General features: G+C 44.2%; 1 long non-coding RNA gene across 1 annotated transcript; it reads right to left on the reverse strand.

Moving 5' to 3' along the window:
- Positions 1-7,847: 7,847 nt before the first annotated feature.
- On the reverse strand, positions 7,848-14,620 carry LOC128109427 (uncharacterized). Its single transcript, XR_008217816.1, has 3 exons — positions 14,457-14,620; positions 14,080-14,265; positions 7,848-9,270 (listed from the first exon to the last, which is right to left on the reverse strand). It is a non-coding gene; the product is annotated as an uncharacterized LOC128109427 (long non-coding RNA).
- Between the last annotated feature and the right edge of the window lie 1,496 nt (positions 14,621-16,116).

Raw genomic sequence — 16,116 nt, forward strand, 5'->3', positions numbered from 1 at the left:
GGCCACTGCAGGGTAGCCATGCAGGTGAAGGTGAAGGAAGAGCTGTTTATTGTGGATAGTCTCTAGGCATCTTTAATAACTGAAAGGTTAAACCAGGAGTCATCATCCAGGCAAAATATTTGGGCTCAAACTTCCACAATTTAATGCAGCTCTGGTTGTTCTAGCCACTTAAATCCTTAAGATTTGTTGGGCTGGGAGCATGGCTCAGTGGTCGAGTAGTTGTCTAGCATGTGCAATGCCCTGGGTTCCATCTCAGGCACAATAAGAAAAAAAAGTCAGAAATGTCATCATCTTTTTTTCCCCCCTGCTTGAGGGACACAAATCTATATAGAGATTCAGGGCCAAAATAAATAGAAATTTAAATCCAGCGGGGCGGTGGTGGCGCACGCCTTTAGTCCCAGCACTCAGGAGGCAGAGCCAGGCAGATCTCTGTGAATTCGAGGCCAGCCTGGGCTACCAAGTGAGCTCCAGGAAAGGCGCAAAGCTACACAGAGAAACCCTGTCTCGAAAAACCAAAAAAAAAGAAAAAAAAAAAAAAGAAATTTAAATCCAATGGACTTGCACTCCTAATGACCTCCTCCAGTGGTAGAGATGTTTAATGATAGTTTAGCTTATGGAAACCCCAGCGACCAGGTTCCAAACAGTCTCAACTGGGAAACCCAAGTCTTTTTCTTTTGGAAATTCTCAATGATAGGTTTCCAAAGCAGCTGATAAAACAGTTAATTATAGTGAGGTGTTGGGCTCCTCCACCATAACATACACTTTCCCCTCCTCTGTGATTGGAGGCCTCTTGTCATGTTCCCTAAGCTGGGTTCACTGGTGTTACCATCTACTTTTCCTCCCTTGGGTGAGAGCCTAAATTACTACATAGGTGGAACTTCAGTACCAAACGCAAAACCTAGCACAAGAACCTTTCCTTGAGCCTCTCCGGACCTCACCTCTGCTGCCTCCCCTCCCCCTGGGCTCATTTCTCTCCCGCTGCGTTGGCCTCAGACAAGCCTGGTACAAGCTTGGCCCGAGTCATCTAGATTCATTTCACTTCCGAGGCTCTTCACTTTAGAGAGCATCAGGATGTACGGAGAAGGCACTGCTGGGCTCATCACAAAAATAAATGGGTGTTTCTGGGGGTGTTGATGCTGCAGGTCGGAGTGGGGAATGGCTGCTCCCCCACCTGTTCACTCTGCCAAAAGTTCATCTCCACGCGTCTGCTCGCCCTACTCCTCCACCTTCTGTCAGCCTCTGCACAGATGTCACCTTCTCAACATAACCCCGTCTGACCCCTCTTGTCGATGTCTGCCACCTACAGCCACGCCCCTGTCGCTCCAGATCACCCCGCCTGCTCTGCTCGGCTCCCCTTGGCCCTTGACACCTTCTAACATCCTGTGTCATGTGTCCATTCATTGCATAACTCATTGACTTGTCTACTGACCGTCAGCTCCATCACCTAGAAACAGGTTCCTCGACCTTTTCATCTACACACTTGACACATCCCTGGAACACTGCCCGGCGCGGAAGAGGCTCGCTGGGGATCTGCTGCACTCGAGTCAACACTTGCCAGGTGTGGTTGGCGCAGGCCTCGAATCCTAGCGTCAGGGAGGCGGAGGCAGGCGGATCTCTAAGTCCGAGAAGGCCTGGGCTATAGAGCAAGTTCCCAGACAGCCAGGGTGACACAGAGAAACCCTGTCTCAAAAAACAAAAGCAAAAAACCAGACAAACAAAAGGAATCAACACTTAATGCTCCTGTAAATTACAAAGGTGAGGATTCTCACTTCTTCCCAGACTTTCAAAGAGTTTTGTTGTTGATACTGATTTTGCTGAGTGTGGTGGTTCATGCCAGTAATACCAACACTTAGAAAGCTGAGGCAGAAGGATTTTCATGAGTTCCAGGACAGCTTAAGATTTTTTTTCCTACCTGTTTCTATTTTCATGCTATTTCCTTTGCATAAAATGTCTCCCCTCAAGCTGGAACCATGGCTCAACAGTTAAGAGCACTGGCTGCTCTTGTGAAGGGTTCGGTTCTCAGTACCCACATAGGGGTTCACAACCATCCCTAACTCCAGTTCCAGCATATCCAGCATCTTATACTGGCCTCAAGGAAGTGCACATACATACATACATACATGCAGGCAAGACTCACATAAGATAAAAATAGACAAATTTTAGTTTAAAATTTCTCCCCTTCTTTCTATTTCTTCTTCTTAAATTGGTCCTTCATCTTTCTACTACAGCTTGACTCTTTCTAACTGTCCTCACGAGCTTCCTGGGAGTTATTTTGGTGTCTCTGGTAATAAAGTCTCTGAGCAGAAACCATATTTTGGATAAATGGACAAATAGAATCTGAATAAGTGTACATAGGGTGATGGGAAATTCTTTTCATGCTACAACAAGGTGTTTCTTAAGACAATAGCTATTATGTTCACATTTATAGAAAAAAATGGCAATTTGCAAAGTCCTTTCATGCACGAGTCTTTTAATCCTCCTAAGAATTCTTCAGGCTAGGTAGCAAAGGTATTATTATGTTCATTTTACATCTGGGAAAAGAGAATGTAGGTTAAATTTAGATAATAGCACTTGCTTCATCAAGATTAAATGATACAGTTTCTGGAAGTTTCTGGCACAAAGCCGGAACTCAAGATATGTTAGTTTGCCCCTCCCTAAGAGACCTTCAAGAAGCTGCTGAGATAGATTAACATATATTGTATTCTTATAGTATGCCCGGGGCTTAACAAATTTTAAGCTCTGTGTCTCTAAATCGTAAGCTATTGTCCAGTAGCATGTTATTTATTCTCGTTTCTGATGGAGTAACAGATTCAGAAAAGTTAAGTAACTTGTACAAAGTCACCCAACTAGCAAGTGAAATCAAGATTTGCACTCAGCTCCGTAATCCTGAATTCCCCCAACTACTTAAGAACACAATGTCTCCTTGGTAGTATTAGTCACCTTTCTGTTACTATGACAAACGTCCCTTTGTTAACTGACTGGAAGAAGAGGGAAGGTTTATTTTGGCTCACGACGTCAGAGATCTCAGCCCACGGTCACTTGGCCCAGTTGCCTGTGGCAATGTAGTGCATCATGGGAGAAAGTGTGCAGTGAAGGACGTAGCTCACCTCAACTGAATTGGGGGATAAGGAGACGGGAAGGGATGAGGATTCCACGTGTCCTTTGAGGGCATGACCCCAATGATGCAATTTCATTCCACTAGACCCCACCTTCTAAAGGTTTGAGCATAATTCATTAGAGCCGTGGGCTGGGAAGCAAGCTTTCAACACGTGGACCTTCAGGGGCTTCACGATCCACACTGTAGTCTTGGAGCACATATTTTCTGAGCCAGAGTCCACAGCTTTTCTGCGTATGTCAACCACTCAGTGTTATTAACACTGATTCTTGATTCCGCTAGAGCACTGACTCATAGCTCCTTGAAGACTTGTGAGTCAAGCTGGATAGACACTGGACCGGGTCTGCATGGCAGGCTGCTGGGCAACGCTGGTGGTGGGGGTGACTACCGCAGTGGCCCTCAGTAAGCCTCCTTGTCCTCCTCCAGTCACTGCTCATGTCTTTAGCCATCAACAAGACATGCCGGTGGAAAAGCCTGGATCTGCATCACAGTACACAATTCACGTGCAGAGAACTGGTTGCCAGAAGCAGCCTTAGTACTCACTGGAGTCCCACCCACCCAGAGAACCAAGCTCAGAGTGCTGGGTGCTGCAAGGGCAGACAGAGCACCAGACAGAGAGCCTGGCAGGCTCCCTCCAGCAGCAAAAGCTCCGTGTGCTATGGGGTGTGTGAGCACAGGCAAGAGCCTTCAGTCTCCTGGAAAGGGTTTCCTTTGAGAAGAAAATCCTAGGACCCTTCAAAAATTCCACAGAGGAGTTAGTTGTTCCCGCCAATAACCAGGAGTGGCCAGAAACCTGGAATCCACAACCCTGGTGCGGGGGATAGTTCTGTTGTTATTTTATACATCGCCATCTGTACTTGAAGCTCGTATTTGGCTTAGACTTTTGTAGAGACCCTGGGATGTAGCTAGTGGTGCAAGTCTCAGAGGGGAGAACAGAATGAACTTAATTCACCCAGAGTCTGAGCTGGGGCTTGTCACCTACCCGGTCCTTTTTAGGAATCCTGAAAAGGCTTCCAGAAAGTTCCCAGAACTCTTCTCTTGTTCATTGAAGATGATCTTGGGAAGTTTTAAAAGCTGTGCTCCTAACCCTTACCTCTTTTGCACAATCTGTGTAACCTTTACCATGTTGCCAATAAAGTGGGGTCTAAAAGCTACTTTTCAACACTATGATATATCAGCATTTCAACTGGAGCCTTGACGCTTAACAGGCAATCCCGCTGAACAGGGTAGAAGTACAATACACATTTGTTCAACAACTTCTAAAAAATAACCCCCAAATTTCCATATTTGAAATGGACACTTACCAAAGACATAGGCCCCCTTTGTTTTTAATTCTTTAAAGAGTATCTTTTATGCTCTCAGGCAGAACTCTTTGCTAAGTGTTGAACACACAGAAGTCAGCATGCATCCGATAGCTAATGAAGGGACTATATTCAAAAGAGGGAGCACAGTAATATAGCACCTTGCTCTAGTAAGTCTGCGTTCCCTTGACATGGCCTCCCTCCCCTCCTCAGGCACATCAAACCATCATATAGACCTTCAACACACACTCTCTGCCACCTACCCCATGCCCTGGCACAAGTGAAGGCCACCTGAGTACTCTCTCTGTGGATTCATGCAAGGATAGATCCCGGCCAAATAATTACTTTCCAGGAACCATATGACTTGGTTCTGTTTCTGTAACATAGCCAGGGTGACATGCCAAAGAGTTATGTGCAAAGATGGATCTTATTCATTTCATGTCATTGTATCAGAAAAATCCACCATCAGGCTGTTTGCCCATTAATTAAATTGCCTAGTGAGGAGGGAAGAGTTGGGAAAGGATTCAGCAAGCTGTTTCTTCCTGTGTTTAAGTGAATTTATATTAAACTTTGAAAGAGGATTATGATTTTTTTCCTTTCTTAATATTGAAGCCATTTTATGAGTCAAAAATGGAAAAGAAATGTGATTATGTGATTTCCTTTTTCTATTAAATTATTTTTACTGCTATTTGTCATTCCTATATTTTCATTAAAACATGGTCATCCCTCAGAATAAAGATTGGATCTTATTTCAGGGTGATTACGGAAAAGAGCACTGGCCAAAGAATCAGAGAAGCTGCTGTTTCAGAACCACTTGAGGTTTAAACATGGAATGTTTCTCCCCAAGCCAAGGTGTTTTAAAAACTGTGGTCTTCGCGGCTGCCTTAACTGCCTACCTTCCTCTGAGCCCTGGTAGCTCCAGCAAAATGTATTATTGAGTATGTTAAGAAAGAGATCTTTCATTTTCTTTTTAGGAAACTGCTGAGATTAGTAATGAGTGTTCTGTTACAAAAGGCACCAAAAACCAGGTCAACAACCTCAGACTCCTGGGTGGAGAAGGCAGAGAAAATGGCGATGAGGAGGGAAGGAGGCATCAGACTGCCCCCTAGTGGCGGTCCGGGCATGACACCTGGAAGGTGGTAGGAGGGGGGCACCAGGTAGCATGACCTACAGAGAAAGAAGTGGGGGAAGGAAAAAAGGAAGGGAGGGAAGGAGGCACAGAGGGACAGAGGGAAGGAAGGAAGGACCGATCTAAGGAGAGATCCCATTCATCTCTTAGAAGGACATTTAAATACCATAGAGGAAAAACAGAAGACATAACGTATTTCCTGCACACTGGGCTCCAGCTCGCTGGCTTTCTTTTTAAGGTCTGCCACTTTACATTCAGTTCACCGCTCTGGTGAGCACAATGAATGTCGCGATTCCATTAAAACCCTCAAAGAAAACAAACCCGGGTCCTTCCGAGCGAGCCGGCAAGCACTTTAAAAGCTTCACATAAGCTGTCATTTGTACGTTCAGAAACCCATTAGGACTGCCTCCTTTGGAAATACGTGTGATTCTTGTCGCCTAATTTTAAACATTCAAATTTTCTTACAGTGACCCTTATCCTCAAGCACAAATTTCTCACGCCTCACCAGACAACGCAATCCATTTCCAGGATGCTGAGATGCGGAATGGATTTATTATAGCAAAGAGACGTGTCTGTCAGGAGGAAAATTAGAGCCCAGAGTTGGAGGAGTAGAATGCATTTGAACACTGGGAAATACAGCAAGGTGCATGTGGGGTTCAGGAGAGCTACAAGGCTGGGAAAGGAAGGTGGTTACCAATTGGATAATGGAGATGCCAGAGGGCCAGGCTGAGTCACACATCTCCTCTTCCCTCACAAAGACTTGGACTCAGGCCTGCAGGGACTGTCAAAGGCATGAAAACTCTGAGGCAGGCTCTTCAGCTTGAACCCTGAGTCTCTTGCTCACTTAACGGACTTGGGCAGAGATTGATGTCTTTCAAGGAGCCTTGAGAGCGAAATTCAAGGTAACTCATAGAAAATTCCATATTCTTTCATTTATCAAAACCAATATCTCCTTTTTTTTGCCCATGAAACGTGGTTTAATTAAATTCATGAAGTCGATGTGCTTTCCAGGTTCCCCTTGTAAAGGAGAAAGTATGTCTGTGTGCAAAATGAGGGATGTGGGCTTTGGAGCCAGACTGTCAGGGTTTAATTAAATGCCAGTCCCATCACTGACTGGCTGGGTGTCCATACTCTGCTCCTTAAACTCGTTTTCTTCATCACTATCTGCAATAGAACAAACAATAAGTGGCAGTTTATTATTTTCATCCTTGATATTTGAGATATAGTGTTTTGGGGTGCCCGCCAGAGATGACCACTCGGACACGGTTTATAGCCAATTCAAAGGCTTCATTCCAGCTGGCTGGGACTACACTCAGGTATTCAGGACCCAAGTGTAACATTTAGTGCTTAGAGCAAGGGGTTTTTATAGGGAAAAGCCACATCCTTGTATCTGACTCGGCAGCTGCAGGGGAGGCTTTATACAAGCAAGCAGTGTAACAGAAGCTAAGTTAGCTGGGGCATTGTGACCTCAGGTTCCTAGAATAAAGTTGAGTACTTTTCCACAGGGCTTCCCAACAAGAAGATCAAATTCTAGCTAAATCTAAAATGGCCTCAGCAAGAATCCAAGATGGAGGAACCTCGGCGCTGCCTTGCTTTCACAGTGTTTCTTACACTGTCTGGTCAAGTTGAGCAAGATTCAGGTGTTAACACATCACTTGGTGGTTCATCCCTTGCCTAAAATATAAGAGACCCTCGGTTTAATCTCCAGCAAAGCCAAAATAAATACAAAGGAAATCCAGATAGCAAAAATAAATCATTACTTGTTTAAAGTCTTAAACTGGAAGGTCCTTCGCAGAATATTTGATCTCTCTCTCTCTTTTTAATTTTTTCTATCTTTGTATCTACATAGGTGCCCTAAGACACACGTGGGGGGAGGTCAGAAGACAACCTGCATGAGATGGTACTAACTCAGGTCGTCAGGCTTGGCAGCAAGCCCCTTTATCTACTAAACCCTCTTGATGGCCTCCACATCTCTTTTTTTAAAGAATAGAATTATTGGGCTTGATATGGTGGCATGCACCTATGATCCCAGCACTCAAGAGGTGTAGACAGGAGGGTCAGGAGTGCAGTCATCCTCAGCTACACAGCAAATTTGAGGTCAGCATGGGTCAGGAGACCCTAGCTCAACAAATCAAAAGCAAAAGGAATGACTGCTCTTATTAGTATTCACGAAGGTGATATGCAGTATAACAATGTAACTTTAGATGTTTTATATTCAAACATATATATATATATATATATATATATATATAATCCACATCTATAGTATGTATAACATAAACAACACAGTATGAAATTTGGAGATTTTAGAAGAACACGGAAATATGCAACAATCTTAAAATTTATGGATATATGTGCAACTTTCGAGCTCATGCTATGCGCAGTTGTATAGTCATCTGCTTTTTATTCAACAATATGGTGTGAACATTGTGAAATTTGTTTTTTGAAAACATGGTGTTTAATTTCTGCACACATTTTACTAATGAATATTCAATAACTCAGTCAATGCTGTATCACCGAACGTTTGGATAGTTTCCAGTTTTTGCCTATTATAAAGTATAATGTTTATTTCTTAATTATGGAAATTCCAGTAGAGAAAGTTATGAACCTTCTGAGGATTTTACTTCCTGTTGCCAGATGTCCTTTCTGAGAAGTCACACCACTTTACACCCCTCTAGGAGCATTAAAAATGCATGCTTTCCTGAATGGTAGAGAAATGTTCGTGAGTCCCACAGGTGAACGCGGGCTCTCTGTCATCGGGTTTCATTTCCTGGATTTCTAGTGAATTTTAAATGTGCTTCCGGATCATTTGCAGTTCTTCCTTCCCTTTACTTGTGTTGTGTGTATGTGCTCGTCCGTGCATTTGCCTGTGTGTGTGGAGGCCAGAGAGAGCCTTCGGGATCCAAACTCAGGTCCTCAAGCTTGCACAGCAAGAACTCTACCTACTGAGTCAACTCCCCAGCCCATCAACTGTGTTTATTTTTCACATTAATTCGTGTGTGTGTGTGTGTGTGTGTGTGTGTGTGTGTGTGTGTGTGTGTATACACTGTGCACTTCTGGAGATCAGAGGTCAACTTTTCTCTCCTATCATGTGGAATCTGGGGATGGAATTCAGATCATGAGTTGATGGCAAGCACTTTTATCCTCTGAGACAACTCTCCTACCCAAAGCACGTATTTAAATAACAATTGTAAGTTTCTAGGGGACAGAGATACCTTTTGTAAGCATTACAGCTTCAATGGAAAGGTATCCTGGCATTGGTTTGGCTCAAGGCCTCTGGTTTCTGATACATCATCATTCCTGGATCCTCACTGAAACTCCTCTTGGGTATCTTGGCCACCCCAATTCATGGAGATCCTGTGGGTATGGTTCCACAGCAGGTCCTAGTTGGGGTAGATGTTAGGGTGAACCAACCCAAGACCCAGCTGTGGGACTGAGTAATAGCTGAGCTGGCCAATCCGGGCCACTGGGGCCATCTCCCTCAGGCGAAGGGCAGAGCCAGTTTCCATAAGCCCATGTCTTCAGGGTCAGTTCTCCCTTGCCCGTGGTGAGGGGCAGGGCCATCCCTCTTGAGTGTGGGGGGTCCAGCTCTCCAGTGAGGGTCGGGGCCAGTTCTCTTGCTGCAATGTCCAGTGAGGGACAGGACCAGCTTCCCCAGGGCCATTGAAGAGTGGGTGGGCTCAGGATGGCCCTCTGATTTCATCACTCATGGTTCCTATGGCTCCCTGTGGGTGGCACATAAAAGAGGCAGTTAGTGGTACTCAGGCCACATCCATAAGAAGCAATAAACATCATTGACTTTGAAACTATTTTTTCTCCTTCATAGTGTTGGACTTATCAGATTCCAGTCGGGAACTCTATCATGGAGCTGTGGAGTCTTGGGTGTCTTGATACTTCTTCTGAGTGCTGGGGTTACAAGTAGGAGCCATGAGGCACAGCTCTAGTTTGGAGGTTTTTTAATAAACATTGCCAGTTAACACTCCCTTCCTATCAAATTTTACCCCCCCCATTATTCATGAAGTATAGTGATCCATTGTCCCAAGCAAGATGCAGACATGTGTTATAGTTACAGCCTCACTCTTTGCTAGTCAAAATTCCACTCAAATAACAACTTCCTTCTCCCCTTATTTTGTAGAAAACAAAAAAACAGTCTCAGGGAAGTTGCTGCTGTGACTAACAATGATAAACAACAGGACCTCAGACTTTGGGAAGCAGAGGCAGGCTCAGAGAGAAGGGAGAGCTATTGATAGATCTGTGCTCTAACCTGACGCTGCCCACCTGGTTCTACACTGTTAGCCAGAAGTTCTTCAAAATGCTCACTTGGAAGGGAAATTCTGGGACTTGCAAATAAAGGAGGGCATAGGATCCCCCAAAGCAGTGGCAGCTGTTGTAGTGAAATGTTGGGACTGGGATGAATTTTTTTTTCCAAATACGCAAAGGCAAACTGATGGGAATATGGAAAGGCATGGGAGAAATAATATTTCATTTAGCAAAATTAGGGGCCTACTTACCAGCCTGTTTTAGCATCAACTCCTGTAATGATTTTGCCTGAAATGGAAATGAGTTAGGAATCAAGCAGTTTGAGAATAAGCTCCAGATGGGGACTGCAAGCTATTGGGTATTATGAGCCCGTCACACTCCAGTCAGCAAAGCCAGACAGTCATTGGGCGATTGGGTATCGACTTGCCTTGGAGGGCTCCCTCTTTTTCCTGAATAACAACAGATCATGGCCTTCTTAGAAAAGTGCTCTGTGGCATTCTTATTGATCAGGCGTCAAAAGGGAGCAGAGCTGTGGCAGGGGGTTGGGTGGCTCCCTCTCTACCTCCCTGGGACCATGGAGTCTTAATTTCTTCTATTCACTGCCAAAGGACTTCGCTCATCTGACTAGAATTCTCAAGGCATTCCAAACGGTCGATTCATAGTTCCTCCTGGTCAGTTGCTCTCAATGTATTTTCATACCCACTCTATGTTGTCAAATCAACTGTCATATGAGGTACAAGAGAAAGCCCTTGCCTCTGGATAGGAGACACTTAGAAAAATGTCACCCTGTTTCCTTCCAGATCTTTCTAATACTTTCTTCCATGGAGAGAATCCCAATGGCAAGTACAAAGGGAAAAGGCTCATTTGGAAGACAAAGGCACAGTAGAACAAGTATTTTCTTAGGGTATTAAATAGTGATCTGCTAATTGTTGGATTTAGATCACAGAAAACGGCAGATACAGAGGTGCCTTTTTGAAACAGGCTCTGAGGCTGGTGAGATAATCCCAGCACTTACTTGGGAGGCAGAGCCAGGTGAATCTCTATAAATTTAAGGCCAGCCTGGTCTACAGAGTGAGTTCTAGGATATCAGGGAATACATAACGGGATCTTGTCTCAGAAAACAAAAAACAAACAAACAAAACACACACACACAAACACACACAAATAAATAATTAATAATGAGAGCGAGTCTGCCAACCCAAGTTGGATTTCTGGAACCCATGTAATAGTATGTAAAGATGGAGGAAGAAAAAATGACCTCACAGAGTTGTCCTCATACCTCCACACACTTCCTCCTACACACACACACACACACACACACACACACACACACACACACACACACTAATAATGAACGAGTAATTTTTTTAAGGTGAAAACCTATAGTGGAGATTGTTTTTGACTTGTGCATGCACATATACGCCATGCATACCCACTTACAAAAAAGCTTTAAATCTTATGTCCCCCAAACAGTCACCTCTGTGATGTCACTTCTGTGATTTCTTGAAGTGTTACATGTGGGAGTCTAGTTCCCACCTTTAGAAGAGTTCTTAGGTGGAGGAGAGAGGGATAAGAAAATATCAGATAGAGAGAGAGACCTAGATGATAAGAAGAAAGACAGAAACACAGGATAGCTTCGAGGGGGCCTGGGTCAATATCCAGCAGCCCCAAGGTTTATTCAAAAGGACTTTTTATAATATGCCAAGGGGAGAGGCAAAGGACCTCCCCCTTGCAAGATCAAAGCACACTGTATAGCCAAGTGTAGACCCTTCCAAACACCTGGCAAACACACCCATGGTCAAATCATCCATTATGCAGTCCTGCTAATGCATTCTCTGACCGTGAGTAATTTGGGCCCCCACAAATTCCCCCTTCTTAATAATATAAATCTCAAGTAAGTGCAGAGCTTAACTCCATGCAACTCTGAATCTGTTTTCCCACTAAGAGCTTGCAAATAGCTGGAATAATCATAGCAACACTCCTGCTCCTTATGGCTGTTATATCTCCTAGTAAAGGAGTAGAGGATGATAAAGATAGAATGGCCTTTTGAATGGGTCTAAGATGTCTACAGCAGTCTTAGCTGCACCAAGCCCTTTTTTAAATCAATAAACTCCTGATGCAACTGCATCAAATCTAAAGACTCTCTTAGCTTCACCATACCATGGTTCATCAACATCAACAAGTTAACATAATTCTAGCATGAATATTACTGTACACAATTACAATTTCACAAACTTACATCTAAAAGCAAACTCTCAATAGAACTATTTACACTTTACAAACTTTAACAAACATCCAAAAGCAATCTCTTAATAGAACTTTTTGCATTTCTTGCTAACAAAACATAGGGTACATGAACATGAGTTATCATTAATCTACTAAAGGGACAAGAAAATATTTTTTTTAATTAAAGAGACTGAGGAATATTAACTCCCCCTTTTCTTGATAATTTTTTAAGCTTCATCTTGAGCCTGGGTAGAAAAAAAACCCAAACCTCTCAATTTCTACACAAAACCAGTTCCATCCATTCCTATATAATAGTTCCATAAACAGTTCCATTTCTACACAAAGTTCGTGAGTCACCACAGTTAACAAAACAAATATGCATACACAAAACAATTTATAAGTCATCACAGTTAATGAAGTCTATACATATAAGTGAACTCAAAATTGTCCCATTTTGGCTTTTTCACAGCAGAAAGCATGCAGACCCTCTCTGCTCTCACTGGCTCTCTTTATACTTTCACTATATCCCTATACCTAGATCTACATTTCTCAAACTCTGTGATTTACTTATATTACACTTTTAGACCTAACTTAGTAGATAGATAAAGATTGAGAGAGAGAGAGAGAGAGAGAGAGAGAGAGAGAGAGAGAGAGAGAGAGGGAGGGAGGGAGAGAGAGAAACAGAGAAACAGAGAGATACTTATTGCAGCCTAACTTGAACTATTCTGCTTTATATTTACAATTTTACTCCCGAAGAATAGAATATCACCACCTCAACTTAATTCATTACCAGACATGCCCCCTTAACCCACAGTGCCCCCCTCTCTTTTATCCTCTGCACCTAAGCACCATGTTGGGCACCATCTGTGGAAATCCAGCTCCAACTTTTAGAAGGGTTCTTAGGTGGAGGAGAGAGGGATAAGAACATCAGATAGAAAGAGAGACCTAGACAATGAGAAGAAAGACAGACAACACACAGGACAGCTTTGGGAGGGCCTGGGTCAAAACCCAACAGCCCCAAGGTTTATTCAAAAGGGCTTTTTATAATATGCCAAGGGGAGAGGCAAAGGACCTCCCCCTTGCAAGATCAAAGAACATCATATAGCCAAGTGTAGACCCTTCCAAATACCTGGTTACCACACCAGTGGTCAAATCATCCATTATGCAGCCCTGCTGGGTAAAGCAAGCCGCGATTCTCTCACCCTGAGTAGTTTGGGCTCCCACAGTTACAGACCTGGAGGTTTACGAAACGCTTTTAGATTTCTTTTCATTTGGTCATCACGTGCCGAAGAACAGTGGGTGTTTCCCACCCATTTCCTAAATGAAACTGTGGAGGAATGTCAGGTGCTCTGCTCAAGGCCACCTAGCTCCCTGCAGCCGAGTTTGCTCTCTGTTGCTTCTGAGTGTGTCACGGTTCCAGCTGTGTTCTGCTGTGGACAACAGTGTATTACCCTTGACACTCTTTGGTGGGTAAACTTGCCTTGGTTTTGTACCCAGGCACCCTTTGAAGTGTGATTTTGAGCTGGGGAAAAGCTGTTTTAATGTACCCTAGATAGGCTTAGCAGATTTTTCCCTAGCATGTGCCCATGACTAAGAGAACACAGTGTCTCAAGTAATTTCCTTCAGTTCCCTTTCAGGGTCTGTTTTCTATTCCTTCCTTCTTTCCTTCCTTCCTTCCCTCCCTCCCTCCCTCTCTCCATCCTTCCTTCCTTCCTTCCTTTGTCTTTCTTTTTGTTAAAACCATGTCATCAGAAACAATTACCTTTCTGAACACACTGGAGATATACAATAACCATTAGGAAAGACAGCTTGGTTAAAAATTACTTTTGAAACAACGAGAGTAAGTTAAAAGAGAGTGATTCTTTCTGGTTTGAGTTAGAAGCAGAGAGCATTCCTCAATAAACAGTCCTGCAAAAACCAGCTCACCTTTAAGAGAAAAGACCAGAATCTCCCTCCATTGTCCCCCTACTTCTCCCCACTTGGAGGTGAGGCTGCTTCAGTACTGGCTGGAGAGAAGAGCTTACAACCCGACCTCTCTGAACACATACCTGGAAGTCTGAAGAGACAGGCAGAACTCATCAGAAACAGCGCTCTAATCCTCAGGAAGTACCGTCCTAAAACACAGACGCCATAGCAACGGCTGATGTGAAGTTGCCGGGACATTTGTGTTGTCATGTAACCAGGATTAGTTTCCTTAGGCAGATATTTCCTGGCTCCAGACAGCTTTAGAGTACCTAAGAGAGTGGAAAAGTTTATGATCAGCTAGGAGTTATGTCAAAATCCTCACTGATGCTCACTAATTAAAGCAAGTTTTGACCAGTTTATTTTTAGGTTTTCCTAAAACAGAATCCCAAACCACAGCATTAAATAAATGGAATTTCCAACAAGCGAGGGTGAGAAGTTTGTCGGGGTTCTTCAGGTTCACCTTCGGCTCAGGAATTATCACCTCCGAAGCCTCTGGGCACTGATGTCACAGGAGAATTTTCCAAATTGAGAATTTGGGTCTCTTGTTTTATTTTTGAGGTCTTTAAAAGAAGAAATGATAACCTGTTATATTCCTGCTATTCTGTGGCAGCTGTTGAGAGAACAGAGAGCCAAGTGGGTGACTCATTGTCCCTTGAACACACCGCTCACATTCCTGCCCCCACCCCCACCTGTGTCCCTGCTCCACTCTGCTTAGAGCCTGCTCACCACCACCCCCCCCCCCCCCACTGCTCTAGGGGACGGTGGCCACAGGCCATCATCATCCAGGCTCAGTTCTTCTCCCAGGTCAGCTCCACTCCTCTGACTGCCTGGACCCCTCATCATCTGTCCAACACTTACAACTTGGCTTTCCCTGTCTGCTTTGGATAATTATCTTTCATGTCCTACCTCTGAGTTCCATCACTGCCAACATGGCTTTCTCTCTTTCTGTCTTAAGAAAGAAAGAGAGAGAGAGAGAGAGAGAGAGAGAGAGAGAGAGAGAGAGACAGAGAGAGAGACAGAGAGAGAGAGACAGAGAGACAGAGAGAGAGAGAGAGAGAGAGAGAGAGAGAGAGAGACAGAGAGAGAGACAGAGAGAGAGAGACAGAGAGACAGAGAGAGAGAGAGACAGAGAAAGAGAGAGAGAGAGAGAGAGAGAGAGAGAGAGAGAGAGAGAGAGAGAGAGAAAGAAAGGCCTGACAGTGTGCTTCACAGCAAATAGGTGCCCCCACCCCCAAACTCTGCTCACTAGTTTGTGACTCATTGCCTCTCGGTGCTTAGAGACAGGACTGTATGTTCCTCAGGACAGCAAAGCTGTCATTTCTTCCCTCAGGTTTATACAGACTGGGTTCTTGCTAGCGTCTCTCAGAGCCAAGGTCATGCAAGAGGACCACAGCACTCTATTTGAATGTCTGCTCCTTCTTATCTGGGGCTATTATCCCAGCCAATGGCAAAGACATAATTTACAATTATGAGAACTCAGAAAGGCAGACTGTCCTGCTTAATGGAATGTCAAACCCAGCTTTGAGAAAGAAGGTCAAGAAGATAAGAAGAAGAATATACAGCTTCAGCTAGGGGAGCCCCCACACCCCGCCCCAAGTGGGAGAAATACCTGAGAGATTCAGTGTGGGGTCAAATGGCCTGTTGTTGCTTTATGGGTTCACCTGCTTCAAAAAGGGAGTAGAACAAACAGATTCTAGCTCCTGGTGTGAAAACGAGGCTCTTTCCTTAGGCAGCTGACGGAGCAGGAGAAAGGAGAGAAAGGGACAGAGACAGTGAAATGTTATCTAGAGAGTCAGTGAGACAGACGCCTCTGTGAAGATCAGAGCCGGTGTGAAAGTCTCTCGGGGTGGGGGTGGGGGTGGGGATTTGCCAGAGCAAAGGATTCAGTTGCATGGGAGAAAATGTTAGGGGCATTTTTGCCTGACTCTACAGAAAACTTTGCTGAGTTAAGGGGTAAGTAATAGATCTGAATCCTGACTATCTAGAATTACAGGGCAGCGGCATAGCAATTAGAAGCAAGGGCTTGGAGTAGCAGGAACAGGGTTCAGATCCCAGCTCCGTGTTCCTGAGCCTCAGTTTCCTGAAGACAAAGAACGTCTCCCATGGGGAACTGCACAGAG

The sequence above is a fragment of the Peromyscus californicus genome, unplaced genomic scaffold (assembly GCF_007827085.1).
Source record: "Peromyscus californicus insignis strain IS unplaced genomic scaffold, ASM782708v3 Scaffold_14__1_contigs__length_90479793_seg_2, whole genome shotgun sequence".
In the NCBI taxonomy this organism is placed as follows: Eukaryota; Metazoa; Chordata; class Mammalia; order Rodentia; family Cricetidae; genus Peromyscus; species Peromyscus californicus.